The following is a 26,332-nucleotide window of genomic DNA, read 5'->3' on the forward strand; positions in this document are numbered from 1 at the left end:
ACCACCAGTAATTATGCAGAAGAAAGAATGGATAATAAATATTACTCAAAAAGTAATATATTGTCACCAACAGTACAAAATTATGCAAAGTGTTAAAAAACAAAATCTTTCACTCATATATGAGGATATCAATTAATTAATAAAACAACTGTTGAATATTACAAATTGGCTTTTGTCTATCTTCCTATTGTCATCAATTTGAAAATCTATAAGGAAAAGGTTAAGAAAAATACTGCATCTCAGCATGTAACCTCTAGTAGAGAGTTGGAGGGTACAGATAAAACTGTGAAAACAACAACTAGTAACATTTTAATGTGCAGATTAAATGATGCTGAATAGAAATAACAATGACAAGAAAACAGCCCTGAGCTCGTGTGACAATATATACAATAAAACTTTAAGAAAAAGTGACAACTGTGATAATAAATGTACTTCCCAAGAAGAATTAAACATATTTTCAAGTGACTAGACTTCAAAAAAATTAATCACTTCCTTAATATACTTACGTATTATTCTTAAAATATCTATGGGAACAACTATAATTGTTATGTATAGGCATTTAGAAAATACATGTTGTCATTTTTGTATGCAATTTGGGATCATTCTTCAATGAAAAACAATTTCTGACAATTAGCTTTTAGGCCTTTGTTCAGGGGAAGCCACATTATCACATTAAAATCCAAAGGTCAGACATCTGTGAAGTATTGTGTTCAAAGCCAAGAAGCTGAGGAAGAAAAATTCTCTCTGCTTCATCTCAATATAAATTGCAGATTAAACAGTGTTTTAGATTGACATTGGTCATCCAATTTGAAATGTATTGTATTATATTTAGCATCTAAAATATCATACTCAGCATTGCATATGGTTTTAATTTTCAACTGCCCACCCTTGTACTTGGTATTGTACTTTCCAAATGGACTTTTTGATCCTCAGATGATAGGATTTTATACCTAGAAAAAACAAGCAAAAGTTTTGCAAAATTCATTGCAGCCAGTGGTTACTTATTTGCTTATTCATTTATATTTTAAAATATAGCTCATTTTGTGAGTAAACAATAAGAAATGTAATTTTAACTAATTTATTTTTAGCAGATGGTAACTTACAAAGAAAAACACCTTTAGCATTTTGTGAGAACACTATTATTCAATGAGAACTATTTGAAAATGGAAACTTGAAAACCATTTCTTAGCAGAAGGGTCATATCAGAAAAGTTTCAGAGACCAATTTGAAGAGCCTTCCCTTGGATACAACTGAGACAATTAGACCATAATTAGCATGATAACTGCAATAACTGAAATTCATCAAATGTATTTAAATCTAGGTGTACATAATGATATCAAAACATAGCCAAAACCAACAAATTAAAGAAACAAACCAAAATGAAATGAAAGGTTCATTGGTCAGTATTAGAGAATGATAGTTAACTAACTTATTTTGTTTAAAACTGAGTAATAAAGGAAAAGAATTAAGAGTTTACCTTTCCTTAGTATAAAAACTATTCCTCACTGCAAACAAATAGTTGAAAGAAAAGTTATTTTTATAAATTTATGCCAATTACTTTTTAATTAAGAAATGATTGAAATTGAATATCATTATTATCCAACTTCTAGACTCCTAGAAACGTTCATCAATGACTGTCAATGCCATATAAACACAATCAGACACCATATACCTCCTGACAGACACATATGCCACCTAAGAAATATTCTTGCCAAAAAAAGTGGACCTGTTTACTTGAATTTTCTTCCTCAGAAATACAGGAGACAATGTAAAGCATTTTCAAGGACTATGATTTCTGTTTGCTCTGTCTTCCACTATGATTTATCAGAAGAACTTGGATTCATGGCATGTGGGATGAGTTTCTCCCTGTCATTTATTAAAAATAGAAAATTTTGAGCAGGTTGCAACTTCAATGAAGCACAATTTCCTTTAAGAAAGTAAATGAACACTTAGCCATTCCTTGTACTATGAAATGACAGGAAAATTAGAGGAGAAAAATATGAGTAGAGAGTGATCACACTTCCTCTGTGATTAATGCAAAGAAATAGAGGACAATAATATAATGGAAAAGACTAGAGATCTCTCTAAGAAAATTAGAGATTCCAAGGGAACACTTCATGCAAAGATGGGCTCAATAAAGGACAGAAATGGTATGGACCTAACAGAAATAGAAGATATTAAGAAGAGGTGGCAAGAATATACAGAAGAACTATACAAAAAAGATCTTCATGATCCAGATAACCACAATGAGTGATCACTCACCTAGAGCCAGACATCCTGGAATGTGAAGTTAAGTGGGCCTTAGGAAGCATCACTGCAAACAAAGCTAGTGGAAGTGATGGAATTCCAGTTAAGCTTTTTCAAATCCTAAAAGATGATGTTGTGAAAGTGCTGCACTCAATATGCCAGCAAATTTGGAAAATTCAAAAGTGGGCACAGGACTGAAAAGGTCAATTTTCATTCCAATCCCAAAGAAAGGCAATGCCAAAGAAGGCTCAAACTACTGCACAAATGCACTCGCCTCACACTCTAGCAAAGTAATGCTAAAAATTCACCAAGCCAGAGATCAACAATACATCAACAATGAACTTCCATATGTTCAAGCTGGACTTCAAAAAGGCAGAGGAACCAGAGATCAAATTGCCAACATCTGCTGGATCATTGAAAAAGCAAGAGTTCCAGAAAAACATCTGCTTCTGCTTTATTGACTATGCCAAGGCCTTTAACTGTGTGGATCACAACAAACTGGAAAATTCTTAAAAAGAAGGGAATACCAGATCACCTGACCTGCCTCTTGAGAAATCTGTATGCAGATCACGAAGCAACAGTTAGAATTGGACATGGAACAATAGACTGGTTCCAAATAGGGAAAGGAGTCCGTCAAGGCTGTATATTGTCACCCTGCTTATTTAATTTATATGCAGAGTATATCATGAGAAATGCTGGGCTGGATGAAGCAGAAGCTGGAATCCAGATTGCTGGGAGAAATATCAATAACCTCAAATATGCAGATGACACCACACTTATGTCAGAAAGCAAAGAACTAAAGAGCCTCTTGATGAAAGTGAAAGAAGAGAGTGAAAAAGTTGGCTTAAAACTCAACATTCAGAAAACTAAGATCATGGCATCTGATCCCATCACTTCAAGGCAAATAGATGGGGAAACAATGGAAACAGTGTCAGACTTTATTTTTCTGGGCTCCAAAATCACTGCAGATGGTGACTGCAGCCATGAAATTAAAAGACGCTTGCTCCTTGGAAGAACAGTTATGACCAACCTAGACAGCATATTAAAAAGCAGAGATATTTTGTCCAGAGATGGACAAAGGTCTGTCTTTGGTTTTTCCAGTAGTCATGTACGAATGTGAGAGTTGGACTATAAAGAAAGCTGGGCACTGAAGAATTGATGCTTTTGAACTGTGGTGTTGGAGAAGATGCTTAATAGTCCCTTCAACAAGGGTCCCTTCAACAGCGAGGAATTCCAACCAGTCCATCCTAAAGGAAATCAGTCCTGAATATTCACTAGAAGGACTGATGCTGAAGCTTAAACTCCAATACTCTGGCACCTGATGTGAAGAACTGACTCATCGGAAAAGACCCTGGTGCTGGGAAAGATTGAAGGCAGGAGAAGAAGGGGACGACAGAAGATGAAATGGTTGGATGGCATCACTGACTCTATGGACATGAGTTTGAGTAAGCTCTGGGAGTTGGTGAGACAGGGAAGCCTGGTGTGCTGTGGTCCAGGGAGTCTCTAAGAGTTGGACACGAGTGAATGACTGAATTGAACTTAACTTAAAGAGTGAAATTCTGTTAACTAAATTAGAGAAAATCAAAGATCAAAAATTGGAAGGAAAGTGATGTTTAGTTATTAAAACTGCACTGTTTAGAGTTTAGCTTTAATAACCTACTAGATGCAGCCAAATATTTCCATTGAGATTAGAAGTTTAAAGATACTTTCTCATACATTTCCCCAGCTGATCATCACAAACTCCATTAAATTTTAAAAAAAGTCATTTTTCCTTCTTCAAAAATAGATGAGGAAACTAAAACTCAAATGTTAAGTAATTAGTCCAATACTCACAAAACTACAGTTCACATTATTTCATTTAATTCATTTATGCATTCATTTAATTTGTGCAAATTTATTTAGTATTTTTCATATTCCAGGAAGTATACTAGATATTATATATAAGGTAGTGAGCAAAAAAAGTAATCTACTTTCATAGGATTTTATCTCACATTCTAGAGGGAGACATGGACAGGACACATGTAAACAGATAAATACACAAAAATTATTACTTGCAAATATAAATTCTTTTCAAATAAAAAATAAGTGCTATATGAATTAGCAAAGGAAATGCAACCCACTCCAGTATTCTTGCCTGAAGAATACCAATAGACAGAAGAGCCTGGTCGGCTACAATCCATGGAGTCGCAGGGAGTCAGACACGACAGAAACAACTTAGCACTCACTCATGCTATATGAATAGCTTATGAAAACTTTTATAAAGGTCTTCTTTCGAGACTGAAGAGATAAAGAAGAGCCAGAAGAAGAGTGCTCGAGGCAGGAAGAACATCATGTTTCAAAGCCTCTCACTTCCTAACCATGTCTGCCACATTTGGTGGGGTATTGCTCCAGTTACCTTGTTTCAGATGTGTTAAGATCCTCCTATCCATTAAACTATTGATGTCTCTGTTTCTGGGGAAAAAAAAGACTCTCATCTCCTATTTACTAGTCTAACCCAGCACTATTAGTGGCACTGTGTGTGTGTGTTTACAGGGGACAAGGTAAGTTGGGGAGTCATTCCTCTCTCTATCATAGGTGTCACTTTCTTGGACCATAACCTTTTAGTTAAGTTTACTGTGAAGTTTTGCATGAGACTATAACATGGGAAAGATTGAAAAGGAGAAAGGTGAAAATGGTCATGTCTAATACTTTTGGATACATGGTCAGGAAATCTAAGCTCCAGGAAACTTCCACTTGCACATGGATTTGCTGGACCAAACTGCCTAGACTGAAGGGACAGAGGCCACATCAATAACACTTTCCACATAAGGTGGCTCAATTCCATTTTGCAAAATGTGGCACTCAATAAGTTCTTTTAATTATGGCAACAAACCTCTGTGAGATTTCCTGATATATGGCATTACTGAAACCAGTTAGATGTTTCATAAAACTCACTGGAAACCTGTATAAGTTCTTTGAGATTTCTTTCTCTATATAACAGTTTCTTCCACCCCTGTCACAGGATAGATATTAAGGCATTTTGTATGAAAGTGGGAGAAATGGAAAAATGAGAGCAGCTGCTCAAAAAATGCTGCCTCCTTCTCATGGCACTCAAACAATATTTCCACAAGTGTTATATTTCAAAGGAATTTATATCTAAAGGAAATTTATTAAAATGTTTTATGTGTTTCCAGTAAGCCTCATCTTCATAAGCCTCCATAAGCCTCAACTGAAGCTAAATGTAGCTTGTCGGAATTATAAGCACAACAGTACTTTATATATTACTGAGACTGAGTTTGAAATTTGAAACTCCAGTGTGGCAAACCTTGGGGAAATGACTTAAGGCAATCATAGATGGGACAAGTATCTCTTATTTATTGCATATAAACAGTTTTGCATACAGACCCTCAAATCTAATGACTGAAAACAAATTTGGCTAATTCCAGAGTCTAGCCTCACAATGGTTATGTTGAACATTCCTAGAATAGAAAAATGTTAAATAGGAAAGTGTTATAGTCATGAACAAGCAGTTTGTGACACAAACCTAGAAGCTGGAAGGATCTGTGCTTTTGCCTCTGCCTACAAATTATTGCCTCTTGTCTAGGTATTCTCATGAGATGCCTTGTCTATGTAACAAATATTTACTCATCTTTCAAGAATCAGTTTTAGCATCACCCATATTTTGACACTAAAATATTTCTGCAATTATTTGAACAAAGGACTGGTGATGGTTAATTATGTGTTAAGTTGGAAAATGTTTTGGGATGGGAAAAATTTAAATCAGCTATATTTGAGTAATCAGATGACCCTCCATAATTTGGGTGGGCCTTATCTAGTCAGCAGAATGACTGAATAGAACAAAAAGACTAGCCTGCTAGATTGTTTGTGAATTGATCCTGAACTTGACTATTCTGGGTCTTCACCTGCTGGCCTTCAGATTAGAACTGCACCATCGACTCTCCTGAATCTGGAGCTTCTCAGCCCACCCTGCAGATTTTGTACTTCCTTGCCTCAATAATTTTGTAGCATGGAGACACACTAACAACAACAACAAAAAAATACTAATCATGCCCTTTGTAAACATGTGGAAAGTAAATGGGATGGACTGAGGAATCATCTCTCCTTCACTCTTACATTATTATCAGTAGCATTAGTATAGTACTGTATTGGAACTAACACTTTTATTATTATATTAAGGCAATTTTTATAATATTTTTAATATTTTTCTTCATATTTCTGTAACATTTTCAAATGACTATGTTTATGTTAATTTAAATTTGCAATTAAATAAAACTTGTAAAATGCTAACTCTAACATTTATTCCTATAGAAATTACTTCCCATATATGACAGGATATGATAGGCTATATATACACATATGCATATACACACACTACTTGGATACATTTATAACCCACAAAATAGGGGCCAACCATATGGTTTTATTAACATTCTTATTATGAACCTGACACTTTACAAGGTCCTACTGGTTAGGATTATGTTTGGTTGTGAGTAGCAAAGATTTGGAAAGTAGTGTTTTAGCCAAAATAGATATTCATTCTTTTATAAAAGAAAGGAACTAAGAATTTAGTTTAGAGTGAATATTGTCTGGTGGCTCAAACAGTAAAGAATTTGTCCGCAATGCAAGAGACATGGGTGTGATCCCTGGGTTGGGAAGTTCCTCTTGAGAAAGAAATGGCAACTCACTCCAGTATGTTTGACAGGAGAATTCCATAGACAGAGGAACCTGGCAGGCTCCAGTCTATGGAGTTGCAAGAGCCTGACACGACTGACACTTTCACTTTGTCAGGATAGCAGGCTTTTTTTCTCTTGTTCCCTGGAAAACTCTCCACATGATCAAAGATGGCTATTAGAGCTTTAGCCATCACATCAACATTCTAAGCAATAGGTAAAAGGGATGGTTCCTCTTCCCTTTTAAGGAAACTTTATGGAACTCTAAAAAATTTCTCTTTATACCTCAACAGCCAACCACTGAAAGAGATGCTATGAAATATATCCTTCTATTGTGGTGGCAGTGTCTCTAGTATTTGTTAAGTTAAAAAAGATAAAATACTTAGAAGAATTGAGTAGTTTCCGCCATACCATTGAAAGAATTCAAAGAAGTAAATTCCATACTATTATAGAGCAGTTAAAATCTGGTCAAGAACTCAAAACTATAATATATGACTCCACTTTAAAAGTTAAAGCATAAATCTTATAATATGCACTATGAAGGATGGATGACTTCAAGAAATAAAGAGCAAGCAGCCTGATATAAAACAGAAACTGCACAATTTAGGCCCTGAATAAACATTTGTTGAATAACTGAATTAGCAATCGAAGAGATAATTCTCAATATCCTGTTGAAAATAAGTGCAGCTCAATGTGATACAAATCTGCAAAAAAACAGAGATTGGCAATTCATCTTGATACACTGAATCACCTTTAGTATGAGAATCCTGGCTCTCAGAACTGTGAGAGGCCTCAAAAGAATATCTAGTATAACCTTTACCTTTAGTCTAATAAAGAATTACAATTCTCATTTTAGAGGTAAAACCCAAATATATTAAATGACTCAGATATGAGAATACAGTTAATAAATCATCACTTGAGATCTAGAATACTTGCTTGTTTTTTCCATTTTATTGTTTATTCAGTGAGCTATATTTTCTACTTTTTTATTCTGATGTGTTAATCCTATTTGGGAATTTTGGGGAACAATCATGTACTAAAAAGACACTTAGGAAAGTTGTATTAATCATCATTTTTGAAGTGTGTGTTCTATTCTTTCTAAACGATAATAATGGTAAGTTATTAATGAGTAAGAAATTTCCTAATGAACAAGATCCTTCCTTTTCCTATATACAACATTATTTCTATTTGACAAAGCTTATAGCATCTCCAGAGATAAGTCCAGCAACCCAACAAGTAGGAAAATAAATACACTTCATTAATCTTTATTACATATCTGTGAGGGAGGTTACTATTGGCATAAATTGCTTGTAGGGTAAAAACCAGAAAAAAAAAGATAAAGGTGAAATAATGACTAAAAAGCTTTTTTTTTTTTTTTTTTGGTCTCTGTTCTTCGTCTCAGGACTAGTAGGAGACAATGGAATGGAGAGCAAAAGAAAAGATAAACAAAATAACATGCACAGTGTTCATATTTTTGGAAATGTTCTAAGTTTACTTATGGTATCTTCAGCATAGTTAACTCATTATCCATGCTCTTTTGTGTTGATGGTTTTATTTTTTACAGATGACTAGTAATTACAGTGTTAGTTGAAGGACAAATCATTAGACTTCCCTGAGCTTTTCATTGATATAATGGGAATAATTTATTTTGAGCCCAAATAACAAAATTTCTTTAGCACAAAGGTGAAAATTAGAAGCACTATAAATTTTACTTGGCATTGTTTTTCTGGTAGACAAACTTTTCAGCAGACAATTCTGTATTGTCCTGTTCAAGTTCTATAGCAACTCCACTAAAGTTTCAGGATGTGTTTCTCATTGCACTCACTAGGTACCACTGTGAAATTTTAAAGAGGAAATACTAGCAGAAGATAAATGAAGAGTAATAACATTATCAGTTGTTAAGAGTCTAAAGTTATTTAAAGATCATAGAGCCTGTTTCCTTCCTTTCATACTTTAAGGCGTTTCAATCTGTGGAGGTGCAGTTCTTTCAAAATCATGAAGCTGAGTTAAAGTGGATCCAGGCCTAGATACTAGTCTCTTAATTAAGCATCCAGTTCTCCTTCTTGTTAAGGAAAAGATGTATATAATTTTAAAAATCACGAAGGTTATAAAAAATATCAGTAGAGGTATTATACTCTTGCTTTTCATTCCTTGCTACAAAGTGTTATTTGCCCCAAAGCAAAAGACCTTCTTCTCCTCTGTTATTTGAATTCTAACACATATTACCTGTGTTTTTTTTTTCTTTTTTCTTTACTCTGCTTATATTTTCATTGTGTTTCCATTAACCTCAGAACCTACAATTATGACACGTTAGAATGTAACCCACTCTCAAGAAAAAGAGATACAAGACAGCTATGGCAGGGATATAACTTCATTAGTGACAAGTAAAGAATTACATACTGAAGTTCTAGCTTGAAAGTACTAGCTTGAAAATTGTTCAAGTGAGAGAAATGCACACAAACACTCTTTGTCCTATTTCTTCATTAATTTGGGGATAATTACATTCATTTTTGCACACACATTTATTTTCATGAGAAACAGAATACTGTCTCATATGTATTAAATGTACCATTACATATTTTTTAAATTTAAATTAAAATATGTTCTGATATCTGCTTTTTCCATTTAAATAAATCCCTTACATGTAAAAACATACATCCAATTGTCCTTTCTTCTTCATTATTGAGGAACTGAATGTGTATGTATTTACTAAAAAGAAGTAGTGATTAAGTAGAGGAAAGTTTTAAATTCAAGTTAAATCCACAGTCTTAAAACACAAACTATTCTTTGTCTATATTACTGTTTACTTTTAATGTCCTTCCATAAACTATTTCTCTGTACAGGGCAGTAAGGTAAAAGCATTCCAATTATGCATACACACTGAGGAAACCAAAATTGAAAGAGACACGTGTACCCCAATGTTCATCGCAGCACTGTTTATAATAGCCAGGACATGGAAGCAACCTAGATGTCCATCATCAGATGAATGGATAAGAAAGCTGTGGTACAAATACACAATGGAGTATTACTCAGCCATTAAAAAGAATGCATTTCACTCAGTTCTAATGAGGTGGATGAAACTGGAGCCTATTATACAGAGTGAAGTAAGCCAGAAAGAAAAACACCAATACTGTATACTAACACATATATATGGAATTTAGAAAGATGGTAACAATAACCCTGTATACGAGACAGCAAAAGAGACACTGATGTATACAACAGTCTTTTGGACTCTGTGGGAGAGGGACAGGGTGGGATGGTTTGGGAGAATGTCATTGAAACATGTATAATATCATATATGAAACGAGTCGCCAGTCCAGGTTCGATGCACGATACTGGATGCTTGGGGCTGGTGCACTGGGACGACCCAGAGGGATGGTATGGGGAGGGAGGTGGGAGGAGGGTTCAGGATGGTTAACACATGTATACCTGTGGTGGATTCATTTTGATATATGGCAAAACCAATACAATATTGTAAAGTTAAAAAATTAAATTAAATTAAATTAAAAAAAAAGAAAATGCAATTTCATGCCCAAATAACAAATAAAGCATGATACTTAAAAGGCTATAGGAAGATTAAAACTGACCTACTACTACTACTACTAAGTCACTTCAGTTGTGTCCGACTCTGCGCGACCCCACAGATGGCAGCCCACTAGGCTCCCCCGTCCCCGGGACTGTCCAGGCAAGAACACTGGAGTGGGCTGCCATTTCCTTCTCCAATAAACTGACCTAATCAATTATTAAATAGTTAAAGAACTGTGGCCTTCAGAGCCATGGTTAGATAACTGTAGATGGTTAAAAGCCATGGAAACACATTCCATTTCAAATTGATAAAGTAATGTGTTGTTCGACTTGGGTTGCCATAATAAAGTACCACAGACTTGGGTGGCTTAAATAAAAGAAATTTATTCTCATAGTTCTGGAACCTGGAAATCTAAGATTAAGGTACCAGCAAGACCATTCTTTTGTGAGGCCTCTTTTCTGGGCTTGCAGAAAGTCACCTTCCTTCTGTATCCTCACATGTCCTTTTCTCTGTACGTGACACTCAAAGAAAAGGGTAAGGACAACAGTCCTATTAGATCAGGGCCTAACTTTATGATCTCATTTAAGCTTAATTGCCATATCTCCAAATAGTCACATTGACAGGTTAGGTCTTAACATACAAAATCTAGAGGAGACACAATGGAGTCCATAACAGAATAGACTTAAAAAACCATTATAAAATATAATAATGGATCCCATTAATCAGTAGCAGTGGTTACAATTTGCATTTGGAGCCAGTAATCTTGGACTATCCATATGTCATGTTATTGTCATTGTTCATCCTCCCACCTATTTTAATGGCTATATTTTTGTTCAGAATTGCCATGGCATCCTAGGTATACGAAGAGTATAATGTGAAGCAATCTGAACTGTTCTTATTGTACAATTGATATACAAATAATAATATTGGTATCTAAAATTAAGGATTAAGGGACTTCCCTGGTGGTCCAGTGGTTAAGAATCCACCTGCTAATGAAGGGGATGTGATATTGATCCCTGGTCACAGAATATCACATTTGCTACAAGTGGACCCACGTACCCATCCTAGATCCCACGCACTGCAACAAGAGAAGCCACTGCAATAAGAAGCCTGTGTACCACAGCTAGAGAAAGACTGGGCACAGCAGTAAAGATTAAGTGTAGCCATTAAATAATAAATACATAAATATGAAAAAAATTAAGAACTCAATATATATCAAATCAGATTAGATCAGTTGCTCAGTCATGTCCAACTCTTTGCGACCCCATGAATCCCAGCATGCCAGGCCTCCCTGTCTATCACCAACTCTCGGAGTTCACTGAGACTCATGTCCATCGAGTCAGTGATGCCATCCAGCCATCTCATCCTCTGTCGTCCCCTTCTCCTCCTGCCCCCAATCCCTCCCAGCATCAGAGTCTTTTCCAATGAGTCAACTCTTCGCATGAGGTGGTCAAAGTACTGGAGTTTCAGCTTTAGCATCATTCCTTCCAAAGAAATCCCAGGGCTGATCTCCTTCAGAATGGACTGGTTGGAGCCAGGCACTCCACTAATTTATTTTTCTTTATTATCTTATTTACTCTTCCTAACAAGTCTATTAACTCTAAGAAGTAGAATTATTTTCAGTAATTTACATAAGAAAACTTAATGCTTAGAGAAATTAGGTCCTTTGTCAAAAGTAGTACCTCTGCCTCCCTAAGGCCTAACTCTTCTTGTTACAGTTTGCCCAGACCCTAACACTTTGCTAAAGCCCTCAACCCCTATTTAACTGATGAAAACCCAAAATGTAAAGGTCAGTTTCTATAAAATTAGCTACTTATTTGTTGTTAAAGCCATCATAAGTTAAATCTAAGCTTTACAGTTTAAATTATCTTGGCCAGATTCAACCATTAAAAATCAAATACATATGGTGTGACATATTTCTCCACAAGCATTAATAGTGCCCTCCCCACTTACTAAAATTCAAAATCCAAGTCACAGACCCTGGACAAAAGGACTCCTCAATTCTATATGTGTTCTTCCCCAAATGTGAATATTTATCCCCTAAAACTATGAAAGTCGCTCAGTCGTATCCAAATCTTTGCAACCCCATGGACTATATAGTCCATGGGATTCTACAGGCCAGAATAGTGGAATGGGTAGCTATTTCCTTCTCCAGGGGATCTTTCCAACCCAGGGATCAAACTCATGTCTCCTGTATTGCAGGTGGATTCTTTACCAGCTGAGCCACCAGGACATCTCCCCTATTTTGTAGGGGTAGGGCCTTGGAATCATAAACCAAATGGCATGGAGGTCATTCCATGAGCAAGTTCATTCTTATTGTGAAGTGAGAGTGAGGGGCAGGGCCAAATCTTCTCTGTTCTTCCCTCCAAATTCACCAATCAGATATTACTCCTTTCTCCTCTAGAATGAAATATGTGAGAAACATAAAGAAAAACAGTAGTGTTCACATGAAAGGGAGCATCAGGGCATTTACTCTTCAAAATTCTGCCTCAGTAGTAAATATAATTTACAGAGACTTATTTACATAAATGCCAAAATTTTATTTAACCAGAATTATGAAGAAATTGCATTAGAGAAATGGGAAAGGGATATGTCCTGTCTGTGTGTGTTTTCAGATCAAGTCATACAAGAGAGTTGCATCCTCATCTGCCATAAATGGATAAAGGATGACATAGAAAAGAGAAAACTTAATTTTAAGCATATTTTATATATCTGAAGGGCTTCCTTTGTGGCTCAGATGGTAAAGAATCTGCCTGCAATGCAAGAGGCCCAGGTTCAGTCCTTGGGTTGGGAAGATTTCCTGGAGAAGGAAATGGAAACCCATTCCAGTATTCTTGCCTGCAGAATTCCACGGACAGAGGAGTCTGGTGGGCTACAGTCCATGGAATAACAGAGTCAGATATGACTAAGCAACTAACACTACTACCGTCATAAAGCTCTTTGAAAACCACTAGTTCCATGATTGTTTTATATATATGAAAGGAAATATCAGAAAAAATAGCTGAAGAGTTCAAAGTACTTTTTTCAAAGGAACTAAGTCAAGGATGGGGCAAAGTATTTACTAGGAAAATGTTTTTTTTTAAGTTTTGTAGTATTATTTGACCCAAGTATATATGTATATATATTTTTGGTTTGATATAAAATTAAATACCATGGAATAATAGCAATGGAAATATCAAAATTTGCCTGTTATTCTAATTATTGATTTAGCCAAGAAAAGGAAAGAATGAAGGAAACAAAAAGTAATTTAAAAATGACTGGTTCTGGTAGCAGATAGAAACTTATGTTCAAAATGAAGACAATGACATTGCATCTCTTTTTTATAAGGAACAAACAGGAAATTTTGCAGCATAAATATTTTCAAAATGCATTTTTAGAGACCCAGGCCAGCTCTTAAGTCCTCCAGAGCTGCACTGTCCAATACGGTAACCATTAGCTACACGTGGTTATTTAAAATAAGGTGTAAATAAGATTTTAAGTTCTATCCCTCACGTTAGCCACAGTTCATATGCTAAAAAGCCACATCTGGCTTATGGCAATCTTTTGGACAGCAGAAATAAACATTTTCATTACTGCATAAATTTCTATTGGAAAGCACTGCTCTAGGTCTTGCTGTTTACATGCTGAATTTGTACTAAGTCTTTCACGTTGTGGCTCAGATGGTGAAGAATCTTCTTGCAATGCAGGGGACCTGGGTTCAACCCCTGGGTCGCAAAGATCCCGTGGAGAAGCGAATGGCTATCCACTCCAGTATTCTTGCCTGGGGAATTCTATGGACAGAGAAGCCTGGCAAGCTACAGCCCATAGGGTCATAAAGAGTCAGACGTGACTAAGCAAGTGACCTTTCATACTCTGAAACCCATTGTCTTGAAGAGAAATGAACAAACCTGCCAAGATATCAATGCCTTTAGAAAACCAAATATTTTCATATCATTTAGAAACAAGTTTGATATTCTAGCCCTGAACTGGAACTACTTCATTCATATTCTACAGATATTTATTAATATCTGTATAATCGTGTGCCAGGCAGTTTGCTGGATATTGAGAAAACAATGTCACTCAAGATCCTCAATATCCATCAGCAAAATGATGGTACAGGAAGCCCCAGAACCTGGTGCACCACAGAAGCATCAACTTAACAACATACAGCCCCAGAAACTTCTATGAGAAATTCAGAAATCAGTTAGGAAGATGTAGCACTAAGGCAAGTTCAAATCCAAGAAGAGTTACAATGAAACAGATAAGAAAAGCTATTTAATTCCAGCCATGCTACTCAAAGCTAGCACAGTTTGTAATTGGGAAGAAAAGCCCAGCTGTGGCTTCTCCTTTGGGAAGGAAAGAGAATGGTAGAATGTGTATTTAAAGTTCCAGATTTTAGAGGGACTGCTTTCTGTTTAACCTGACTCAAGGCACTGACAGGTAACTGGCATACCTTGGATGCCAGAGGCTGCAGAGATTAAAAGAGAATTCAGCCGACTGTGGCAGCACTAGAGAGTTGTAAAACTGCAGACAGAAATAGCCTTACCATGATCAGGAGTAAGCATCCAGTTTGTGTCTTCTCCCTAGTGAGAGAAAGAAAAGAGTAGAGCATGGGTCCAACGTTCTCACTTTTGCAGGTATGTGCAGTCTGAGACTGGTTTCTGTTTCATCTGACATGAAGTGCTGACAGAATAGTTACACCTTGATACCTGGGGGATACAGAAAGCCTGGTGGCTTCAGGCAGAACCAGAGAAAAACAATAAACCTTTCAAACTGGAAAATGATATACACACGTCCAGAGAAGGTGCATCCTTAGAAAAAGCTGGAGAGACCCAAAAATCTGTAGCTGCATTGATTGGTGAAAGTCTTTCCCTGGATGAAGCCAGTAGATAAGATTGGAAGAGTTGTCTTTTTGTGTTCAAATGTGTGGATTCCAACACAGCATTATAAGGCACATGAAGAAACAGGAAAATATGACCCAATCAGAGGAATAAAAAACATCTCTGGAAACTGACCTTAAAGAAAGTAGCACAGTATTGTTAACTATATTCACCATTGTTGTAAAGCACATCTCTAGAACTTATTTATCTTCTTAAAATAAATCTTTATACCATTGATCATCTCCCAGTCTCCCCCTCTTCCCACTCCCTGGCAAACAACATTCTGCTTTTTGTTTCTAAGAGATTGGTTACTTCGTTGGTTTCATATAAGATATCTAAAGTTAGATTTCATATTATATGCTTTTTACCACAATAAAAAAGAGATGTAAAAAAAGATGATCAGAATCTATCCAGGCTTTGAACAATTAAATAAGACTATGCATTACTGTCCAAAACAATGTCATAAGAGCTATTACAGAACAGTATAGGGTGATAAGGGAGAAGAGAAGAGAGGCACTTAGCTAATGTCTAAGGCTAACAGGATCATCAAGAAAGGCCTTCCAGAAGAACTGGTATCAAAACTAAGGATGAGAAACTAGTGACACTTTCTACACAAACATGCAAGTTTAGAAGATGACCTAGTATTTATTTCAGTAAAAAGGAAGAGCATGAAAGAAAGGTTAAGAGCAACAGAAAGCATGCTTTAATTTGCAGTGGGGAGGTAAGGGGTGGGGGGAATGGTGAAGTGATAAGGAGAGAATAAAGAAAAAAAACAATAAGAAGTCATAATCAGGGACCGTATCATATAGGGACTAGTTAAATATTTAGAGTATGGTCTCCCAAGTGTTCATCCAATAGACTGTACTTTTCATATTTGTTTTATTCACACTTTGAACAATACTCTCCACATTATATACAGTGTGTTGAATGTATTAAATATTCATTCAGTATCCACCAAAAGACTTAATAATGTAAATATATGCTTGGATTTGCATTTTATGATGTTCTACTTACATTTCAGAAAAGTGATTATAAAAGGCTACTGTAATATTAATTATGAAGAGCATCTGTACTTGCATCTGAAAAGAACAATCATAATTCCGTATATATTATGAAACATATTATATACCCATTAAGACTAATTTATTTATATATAATTAGAGTTAAATGCCTGCATGTGTGTGTATAAATTTGTTTATGATGTGAGAATAATAATATTTTAATGATGCATTTATATATTTCTCCTTGGTTTACAGTTTTATTCTCACTTCCAAAATTTGTATAAGACCATTAGTGACTTGGGGTCAAGAGAGTAAACATATGCACCCTCAGCACATTCCTAGTTACTTCTTGCATTAAAAGTTTAGGTGCTAATTGTATATCAACAAGGCACAGTTATCAGTTAAATCAAATATCCACTAGATTGAGGACAGAAGTTCCAACAAAGGCACAGACTGCATTAACAGTTGGATGGGCATTATCCATGATATGTTTGTCCTTCATATTCAAAGATAATAGCCAATGGATGTTTTTCTCTCAATATGTGAACGTATTTGGAAAACCACAAGTATGTGACCACCTGCTCACAGGTGAAAGCACTATTGAGACCTTCAGTTTTGGCAGCTCAACTCCTTTGACTCATGTCCTACAAATGCCATTGATTGGGAAAATATACAGAATCTCCTATTGTTTTACATCAATTCAGTCAACTTGCTGCTGTTCCCCACTATTGCACAGCTGTATCAAAGGGTTTGCATGCTGCCTCAGGGGTTACAACTATAAGCTCTATAGCAGACAACTTTTAGGCTGTAATCAATTATGACTTTCAGAAAAAAAAAAAAATGTTTGAGAGTCACAGCATACATAACTGAAAGGGATGACAAATTTTAAGGAAAGCCTTTAATTTTATAAGTAAGAAAACATAATTTTATAGAATTTAAATTAATAGTCAATAATGCTACATTTTCTAGTTACACAGTTGAGGCTAGTGTTTTTTTCTAATATACAGTGCTGTTATTAAGGTAGTCCATTGAGAACAGCATTCTTCCTTTCCTTTTTTCTTCCTTTATTATTTTTTCTTTCTTTTCTTTTTCCTTCCCTTTCTCCTTTATCCCTCTCTCTTTCCTTCCTTCATTTTATTTAGGCAACCACTCACTTGGGCTTCCCAGGTGGCACTAGTGTTAAAGAACCTGCCTGCCAATGCAGGAGACACAAGAGATGCTGGTTCAACCCCTGGGTTGGGAAGATAGATCCCCTGGAGAAGGGCATGGCAATCCACTCCAATATTCTTGCCTGGAGAATCCCATGGACTGAGGAGCCTGCTGGGCTACAGTCCATAGGGTCACAGAGAGTCAGACACAACAAGCATCTTATGACTCATTTGCTAATTCACTTAATTACTTTTTTTTTTTTTTTGCCAAAAAAATAGTGTTTTTCAAGATCAATGCTAATTGCTAAGCATATAAAACTGTAAGTTAAAACCACAGCTAAAAATATTAGCTAAGACTTCAGGAATATGAGAAAGTATAGACTCACTTTTCCCTGTTTCTTCTAAGTATAATTATATAACTTTAAAAGTACTTTATAGACAACAGTAAGATAAATCTGAAAGCTGGAAAGAATGTGTACCAGCTAGAGGGTACAGGAGTTGAGAAATAACAACATGGTGAGTTACCTGTTGTTGTTGTTGTTTTTTTTTTTTTTTTCCTCTCCCATACACCTTGGACTGGCAATGGAGAGACCTGTCACAAGAAATGATTAGGCATAAAGAAAGAAAGAAAAAAAAAAAAAGAAAGAAAGAAAAAGAAAAAAGGGAGGAAGAAAGAAAGACCAATCTGTTCCTTCTCACCAAAGGACTGGGAAAGTAGAAACCCAACAGAGACCTAGTAGGGAACCTCAAGCAGATTTCCACCAACAGAGCCTCTGTTGATTATCCAACTTACCAACAGCAGTGGCAACAGCAAAGTCCCAGCCATCCCAGCCTCTGTTCCATACCTTATGGCAGGTGAGGGATGTGATCTCCCAGCAGGGAAGAAACAAACTCTTAACTTTCTTATTCCCCTGTCCAGAAGCAGGGCCCAGAGAGTGGTCCCACCAGCTCATTTCTACTGCAATAGTAAAGCTCTGTGACTCCCTGGCTTCCACCCAGTGGTATAAGGGAACTAGGGCCAGTGGTTTTTTGCCTCACACAGAATATTGCTCAGTACCCCACAGATGGCACCAATAGGGCTTACACAGGAGTCCTAGCAGCACCAGAAATCAAACAAGACAAAATATCACTGCAAGGGATCACAAACTAAACATTCAAGGGAATTAAAACTCAGAGAAGTAGACTATAACTTATATACTATATAACTTAAATAGAACAACTAACTGCCTGCTAAAATAGAATACTTGGATAGGAACAGGAATACACTAATAAAATAAATGTTCAGGATACAATAAAAAAAAATCATTATACCAAGAATTTGGAAAATCAGAATTTAATGACAAAAGATAACCAATATGGAGATTAAGCTGATATTGAAATTATCTGACAAGCATTTTAAAAGCAACTGCCATAAAAATTACAAATTGTCTCAAAACATATGACAACAGAAAATCTCAACACAGAAATAGAAATTATATAAAATAACTGAAAAGATTATAGAATCAAAAACTATAATTAAAAAAATTAACTGAAACTTAACTGAAATTAAAAAAAAAAAAACCTCAATTGTACACAACAGAGTGTAAATGGAAATGATAAAATCAACTGAAGATAAAGACAGATCAACAGAAGTTTCTGTAGAAAAATTTAAGAAGAGCAAAAATTTATTTTATCACAGTACAGAAGAGAAAGAGTGGGGTACTGGCAAAGTATTTGAGAAACAATGGCTGAAAACTTGCCAAAGTTGGCAAAAGACACAAATCTACAAATTTTAACATGCGAAAACCTCAAATAACTCCATAGAAATCCACACCAAGATATAACAACATTAAAATTTTAAGTGTGAAAAAAAAAAAGAAAAAATTTTAAAAATAAAATTTTTTCTTTTTTTTTTTCACACTTAAAATTTTAATGTTGTTATATCTTGGTGTAATAGCCAGAGGAAAAGAATACATTACCTATAAAAGAATAACAATTCATAGTGTAGTGGATTTACTATCTGAAATCACACAGGCCAGAAGGAAGAACAACTGTGTGTGTTTTTATTTTATTTTATTTTTTTTAAGGTGCTGAAAGAAAAGAGCTGTCAATTCTAAAAGGAACCAGAAATTCTATATCCATTGGTGAAACTATCCATCAGGAATAAAGAAGACATAAACATATTCTCAGTCAAAAGAATGTTAAAATAATTTGTGCTAGCAAATCTACACTTAAATAATTACTAACAAAAGCTCTCTAAACCTTCTAAAAAAGAAGGTGATAACAGAAGACAGTGATCTTAAGAAAGGAAAGAAAAACAATCAGATCAGATCAGAACAGTCACTCAGTCGTGTCCGGCTCCTTGAGACCCCATGAATCGCAGCACGCCAGGCCTCCCTGTCCATCACCAACTCCTGGAATTCACTCAGATTCACATCCATCGAGTCAGTGATGCCATCCAGCCATCTCATCGTCTGTCGTCCCCTTCTCCTCCTACCCCCAATCCCTCCCAGCATCAGAGTCTTTTTCAATGAGTCAACTCTTCGCATGAGGTGGCCAAAGTACTGGAGTTTCAGCTTTAGCATCATTCCTTCCAAAGAAATCCCAGGGCTGATCTCCTTCAGAATGGACTGGTTGGATCTCTTTGAACTCCAAAGGACTCTCAAGAGTCTTCACCAACATCACAGTTCAAAAGCATCATATCTTCGGCACTCAGCCTTCTTCACAGTCCAACTCTCACATCCATACATGACCACAGGAATAACCATAGCCTTGACTAGACGAAACTTTGTTGGCAAAGTACTGTCTCTGCTTTTGAATATGCTATCTAGGGTGGTCATAACTTTCCTTTCAAGGAGTAAGCATCTTTTATTTCATGGCTGCAGTCACCATCTGTAGTAATTTTGGAGCCCAGAAAAATAAAGTCTGACACTGTTTCCACTGTTTCCCCATCTATTTCGCATGAAGTGGTGGGACCGGATGCCATGATCTTTGTTTCTGAATGTTGAGCTTTAAGCCAACTTTTTCACTTTCCACTTTCATCAAGAGGCTTTTGAGTTCCTCTTCACTTTCTGCCATAAGGGTGGTGTCATCTGCATATCTGAGGTTATGATACTTCTCCCGGCAATCTTGATTCCAGCTTGTGTTTCTTCCAGTCCAGCATTTCTCATGATGTACTCTGCATATAAGTTAAATTAACAGGGTGACAATATACAGCCTTGACGAACTCCTTTTCCTATTTGGAACCAGTCTGTTGTTCCATGTCAAGTTCTAACTGTTGCTTCCTGATCTGCATACAAATTACTCAAGAGGCAGATCAGATGTTCTGGTATTCCAATCTCTTTCAGAATTTTCCACAGTTTATTGTGATCTACACAGTCAAAGGCTTTGGCATAGTCAATAAAGCAGAAATAGAGGTTTTTCTGGAACTCTCTGCTTTTTCCATGATCCAGCAGATGTTGGCAATTTGATCTCTGGTTCCTCTGCCTTTTCTAAAACCAGCTTGAAGATCAGGAAGTTCATGGTTCACATATTGCTGAAGCCTGGCTTGGAGAATTTTGAGCATTACTTTACTAGCGTGTGAGATGAGTGCAATTGTGCGATAGTTTGAGCATTCTTTGGCATTGCCTTTCTTTGGGATTGGAATGAAAACTGACCTTTTCCTGTCCTGTGGCCACTGCTGAGTTTTCCAAATTTGCTGGCATATTGAGTGCAGCACTTTCACGGCATCATCTTTCAGGATTTGAAATAGCTCCACTGGAATTCCATCACCTCCACTAGCTTTGTTCGTAGTGATGCTTTCTAAGGCCCACTTGACTTCACATTCCAGGATGTCTGGCTCTAGGTCAGTGATCACACCATCGTGATTATCTGGGTCATGAAGATCTTCTTTGTACAGTTCTTCTGTGTCTTCTTGCCATCTCTTCTTAGTATCTTCTGCTTCTGTTAGGTCCATACCATTTTTGTCCTTTATCAAGCTCATCTTTGCATGAAGTGTTCCCTTCGTATCTCTGATTTTCTTGAAGAGATCCCTAGTCTTTCCCATTCTGTTGTTTTCCTCTATTTCTTTGCATTGATCGCTGAAGAAGGCTTTCTTATCTCTTCAGGGGCGGTGGCCAGGAGGAGCAACGCCACGCCCAAGGCCAGGGGCTGTGACCGGGAGGACCAACCCCACGTCCAAGGAGCCGTGGCTGCGCGGGCGCAGGAGGGCCTAGAGGAGCTATCCCACTTTGAAGGTCAGGAAGGGCGGTGGTGAGGAGATACCCCTCGTCCAAGGTAAGGAGCAATGGCTGCACTTTGCTGGAGCAGCCGTGAAGAGATACCCCATGCCCAAGGTAAGAGAAACCCAAGTAAGACGGTAGGTGTTGCAAGAGGGCATCAGAGAGCAAATACACTGAAACCATACTAACAGAAAACTAGCCAATCTAATCACATTAGGACCACAGCCTTGTCTAACTCAATGAAAATAAGCCATGCCCATGGGGCGACCCAAGACAGGCGGGTCATGGTGGAGAGATTTGACAGAATGTGGTCCACTGGAGAAGGGAATGGCAAACCACTTCAGTATTCTTGCCTTGAGAACCCCATGAACAGTATGAAAAGGCAAAATGATAGGATACTGAAAGTGAAACTCGCCAGGTCAGTAGGTGCCCAATATGCTACTGGAGATCAGTGGAGAAATAACTCCAGAAAGAATGACAGGATGGAGCCAAAGCAAAAACAATACCCAGCTGTGGATGTGACTGGTGATAGAAGCAAGGTCCGATGCTGTAAAGAGCAATTGTGCACAGGAACCTGGAATGGCAGGTCCATGAATCAAGGCAAATTGGAAATGGTCAAACAAGAGATGGCAAGAGTGAATGTCGACATTCTAGGAATCAGCGAACTGAAATGGACTGGAATGGGTGAATTTAACTCAGATGACCATTATATCTACTACTGTGGGCAGGAATCCCTCAGAAGAAATGGAGTGGCCATCATGGTCAACAAAAGAGTCCGAAATGCAGTACTTGGATGCAATCTCAAAAACGATAGAATGATCTCTGTTCGTTTCCAAGGCAAACCATTCAATATCACAGTAATCCAAGTCTATGCCCCAACCAGTAACGTTGAAGAAGCTGAAGTTGAACGGTTCTATGAAGACCTCCAAGACCTTTTAGAACTAACACCCCAAAAAGATACCCTTTTCATTATAGGGGACTGGAATGCAAAAGTAGGAAGTCAAGAAACACCTGGAGTAATAGGCAAATTTGGCCTTGGAATACGGAATGAAGCAGGGCAAAGACTCATAGAGTTTTGCCAAGAAAATGAACTGATCATAACAAACACCCTCTTCCAACAACACAAGAGAAGACTATACACATGGACAACCAGATGGTCAACACCGAAATCAGACTGATTATATTCTTTGCAGCCAAAGATGGAGAAGCTCTATCCAGTCAGCAAAAACAAGACCAGGAGCTGACTGTGGCTCAGATCATGAACTCCTTATTGCCAAATTCAGACTTAAATTGAAGAAAGTAGGGAAAACCACTAGACCATTCAGGTATGACCTAAATCAAATCCCTTATGATTATACAGTGGAAGTGAGAAATAGATTTAAGGGCCTAGATCTGATAGATAGAGTGCCTGATGAACTATGGAATGAGGTTCATGACATTGTACAGGAGACAGGGATCAAGACCATTCCCATAGAAAAGAAAAGCGAAAAAGCAAAATGGCTGTCTGGGGAGGCCTTACAAATAGTTGTGAAAAGAAGAGAAGGGAAAAGCAAAGGAAAAAAGGAAAGATATAAACATCTGAATGCAGAGTTCCAAAGAAAAACAATAGACAATAGTAAATATAATAGGCTATTCTTCATCACATGAACTTCTTTTAGCAAATAGTTTGATTACAATACAAGTTATAACTGTGAAAATGTTAGTTTCTCAGTTGTGTCTAACTCTTTGTTACCCCATGGGCTATAGCCCGCCAGGCTCCTCTGTCCATGGAATTCTCCAGGTAAGAATAATGGAATGGGCAGCCATTCTCTTCTCCAGGGGATCCTCACACCCCAGAGATCAAACTTGGATTTCCTGCTTTTCAGACAGATTCTTTACCCTCTGAGCCACCAGGGAAGCCCAATAACTATCTGACATGATAAATGTATGTAGACAAGTATATTATTAAGATGGAGAGGGTAAAGGGACCTAAAGAGAAGCAAAAGTTCTATTTTTCACTCATAAAAATTTTTTCAAGCTGTTGTATTATTTTAATTATATATCCGAATGTATCTTATAAGATTAATCATCATAATTCTATTAATGATTTGTATACAGAGTATGGTTGAGACATGAGTTGAATCTATTCTGTTAATCTCTGTCTTTTAATTTGTGTATTTAGACATTTTAACATATAAAGTAACTATATGTATGTTGGGGTTTAATTTTGTCATTATTGTTTCTCTTTGTTTCTGTGTCTTTTGATGTAACTTCATTTGATATAAAATGTTAATACAGGCAATCAATATCTTTGTACATGTTAATTAAAATATTTATATTTGGATATTTAAGACTGTCATACTAACTGACAAAAATACTAGTAAATCATTACTTTTAAAATGGCATTGTACATTGTGACACCAAAATAATGAAAGCCTATATTATAGTCATACAATTAAAAAAAAAATTACTTGCTTGGACACTAAAGTAACTATGTAAATTATTGGTTTTGAACCTGTGTATCTATGTGATATAAAGGGACATGCTTACTAGGATTGAGTTGAGTGTTATTTTTTTTAATGCATTTCATTTAGTGGAAATATAAATTTACCTAAGGATTTATGACTTTTCCACTAATATTCAACAAAAGAGTCCAAAACTGCAGTACCTGGGTATAATCTCAAAAACAACAGAATGATCTTGGTTCATTTCCAAGGCAAACCATTCAATATCACCATAATCCAAGTCTGTGCCCCAACCACTAAATGCCAAAGAGGTTGAACGGTTCTATGAAGACCTGCAAGACTTTCTAGAACTAACACCAAAAACAGACGTCCTTTTCATCATAGAGGACTGGAATGCAAAAGTAGGTAGTCAAGAGATACCTGGAGTAACAGGCAAGTTTGGCCTTGGGGTACAAAATGAAGCAGGGGAAAGGCTAACAGTGTTGCCAAGAGAACGCACTGATCATAGCAAACACTCTCGTCCAACAACACAAGAGACAACTCTACACATGGACATCACAAGATGGTCAATACCAAAATCAGATTGATTATATTCTTTGCAGCCAAAGATGGAGAAGCTCTATAGTCAGCAAAAATAAGACCGGGAGTTGACTGCAGCTTATGTCATGAACTCTTTAGTGCTAAATTCAGACTTATATTGATGCTAAGTCACTTCAGTCGTGTCCGATTCTGTGTGACCCCATAGACAGCAGCTCACCAGGCTCCCCCGTCCCTGGGATTCTCGAGGCAAGAACACTGGAGTGGGTTGCCATTTCCTTCTCCAATGCATGAAAGTGAAAAGTGAAAGTGAAGTCGCTCAGTCGTGTCCGACCCTCAGCGACCACATGGACTGCAGCCCTCCAGGCTCCTCCATCCATGGGATTTTCCAGGCAAGAGTACTGGAGTGGGGTGCCATTGCCTTCTCCGAGACTTATATTGAAGAAAGTAGCAAAAACCATTTGACCATTCAGGTATGATCTAAATCAAATCCCTTGAAATTATACAGTGGAAGTGAAAAATAAATTCAAGGGATCAGATCTCATAGAATGCCTGAAGAACTATGGACAGAGGTTTGCAACATTGTACAGGAGGCTGTAATCTAAACCATCCCCAAGAAAAAGAAATGCAAAAAGGCAAAATGATTATCTACGGAGGTTTTCAAATAGCTGAGAAAAGAAGAGGAGCAGAAGAAGAGATACCAAGGGAACATTTCATGCAAAGATGGGCTCAATAAAAGACAGAAACTGTATGGAAATAACAGAAGCAGAAGATATTAAGAGGTAGCAAGAAAACACAGAAGAATTATACAAAAAGATCTTTATGACACAGGTAACCACGATGGGTGTAATCACTCACCTAGAGCCAGACATCCTGGAGTGTGAAGTCAAGTGGGCCTCATAATCATATTTAAACAGAATAAAAAATTTCAAAGGGATGAATAATTTCTTTAGCAATATTGTAGAATAGATGTATAAGGATAAAATGGCAGGGGGTGGGGAGTAAAATCCCTAGATTATGTCTTTGTTCCTCTTGCTTTTCCAAGACACTCACTTTGGTTTCCTTGGTGGCTCAGACCTTAAAGAATCTGCCTGCAATACAGGAGGATCTGAGTTGGACTCCTGGGTTGGGAAGATCCCCCAGAGAAGGGAATGGCTACCCACTCCAGGAGAATCCCATGGACAGAGGAGCCTGGCAGGGACTACAATTCAAGGGATCACAAAGAGTTGGGCATGACTGAGCCACTAACATTTTTCACTTCCACTGTGTGCACCTATGAAATACTAGCTATCCCTGGATGAATCTCCTTGGCTGTGGAGTGATTAAAAAACAAACAAACAAAATATATTTAGGACTTATCTTAATCTATGAAGAGAAACAGATAACGCTTTTTGAACTGAAAAGGAAAGATATATATAGATAAAATGAAATTATCTCCCTTCAAAATTAGAGGAAAGCAATGGGAATTATCAAAACATGATTATAAGTGCAACAGATACATAAAAATGAGTTTGAGAATTAAAAATAATCTCTTTAGCTTTCAGGCTTCCATCATGTTGTTTTGTTTCATTACTGTCAGAAAACAAAGAGTAAGAAGCTGGAGAGTTAGACAGTGATTAGAAAAGATTCAATACACTTTCATGGGCATTTACTCCTAGGGAGATATCTTTCCCAAGAGGGTGTTGCAATTTACTTCTGATG

General features: G+C 36.8%; 1 long non-coding RNA gene across 1 annotated transcript in view; it reads right to left on the reverse strand.

Annotated features, from left to right (window-relative positions):
- The window catches only part of LOC129637114 (uncharacterized), a 53,792-nt gene that overhangs the window by 19,155 nt on the left and 8,305 nt on the right, over positions 1–26,332 (reverse strand). The window contains exon 2 of the long non-coding RNA XR_008707340.1: positions 14,969–15,005. This is a non-coding gene — a long non-coding RNA (uncharacterized LOC129637114). The remainder of the gene's footprint in view (positions 1–14,968; positions 15,006–26,332) is intronic.

The sequence above is a fragment of the Bubalus kerabau genome, chromosome 22 (genome assembly GCF_029407905.1).
Source record: "Bubalus kerabau isolate K-KA32 ecotype Philippines breed swamp buffalo chromosome 22, PCC_UOA_SB_1v2, whole genome shotgun sequence".
NCBI classification, from domain to species: domain Eukaryota; kingdom Metazoa; phylum Chordata; class Mammalia; order Artiodactyla; family Bovidae; genus Bubalus; species Bubalus kerabau.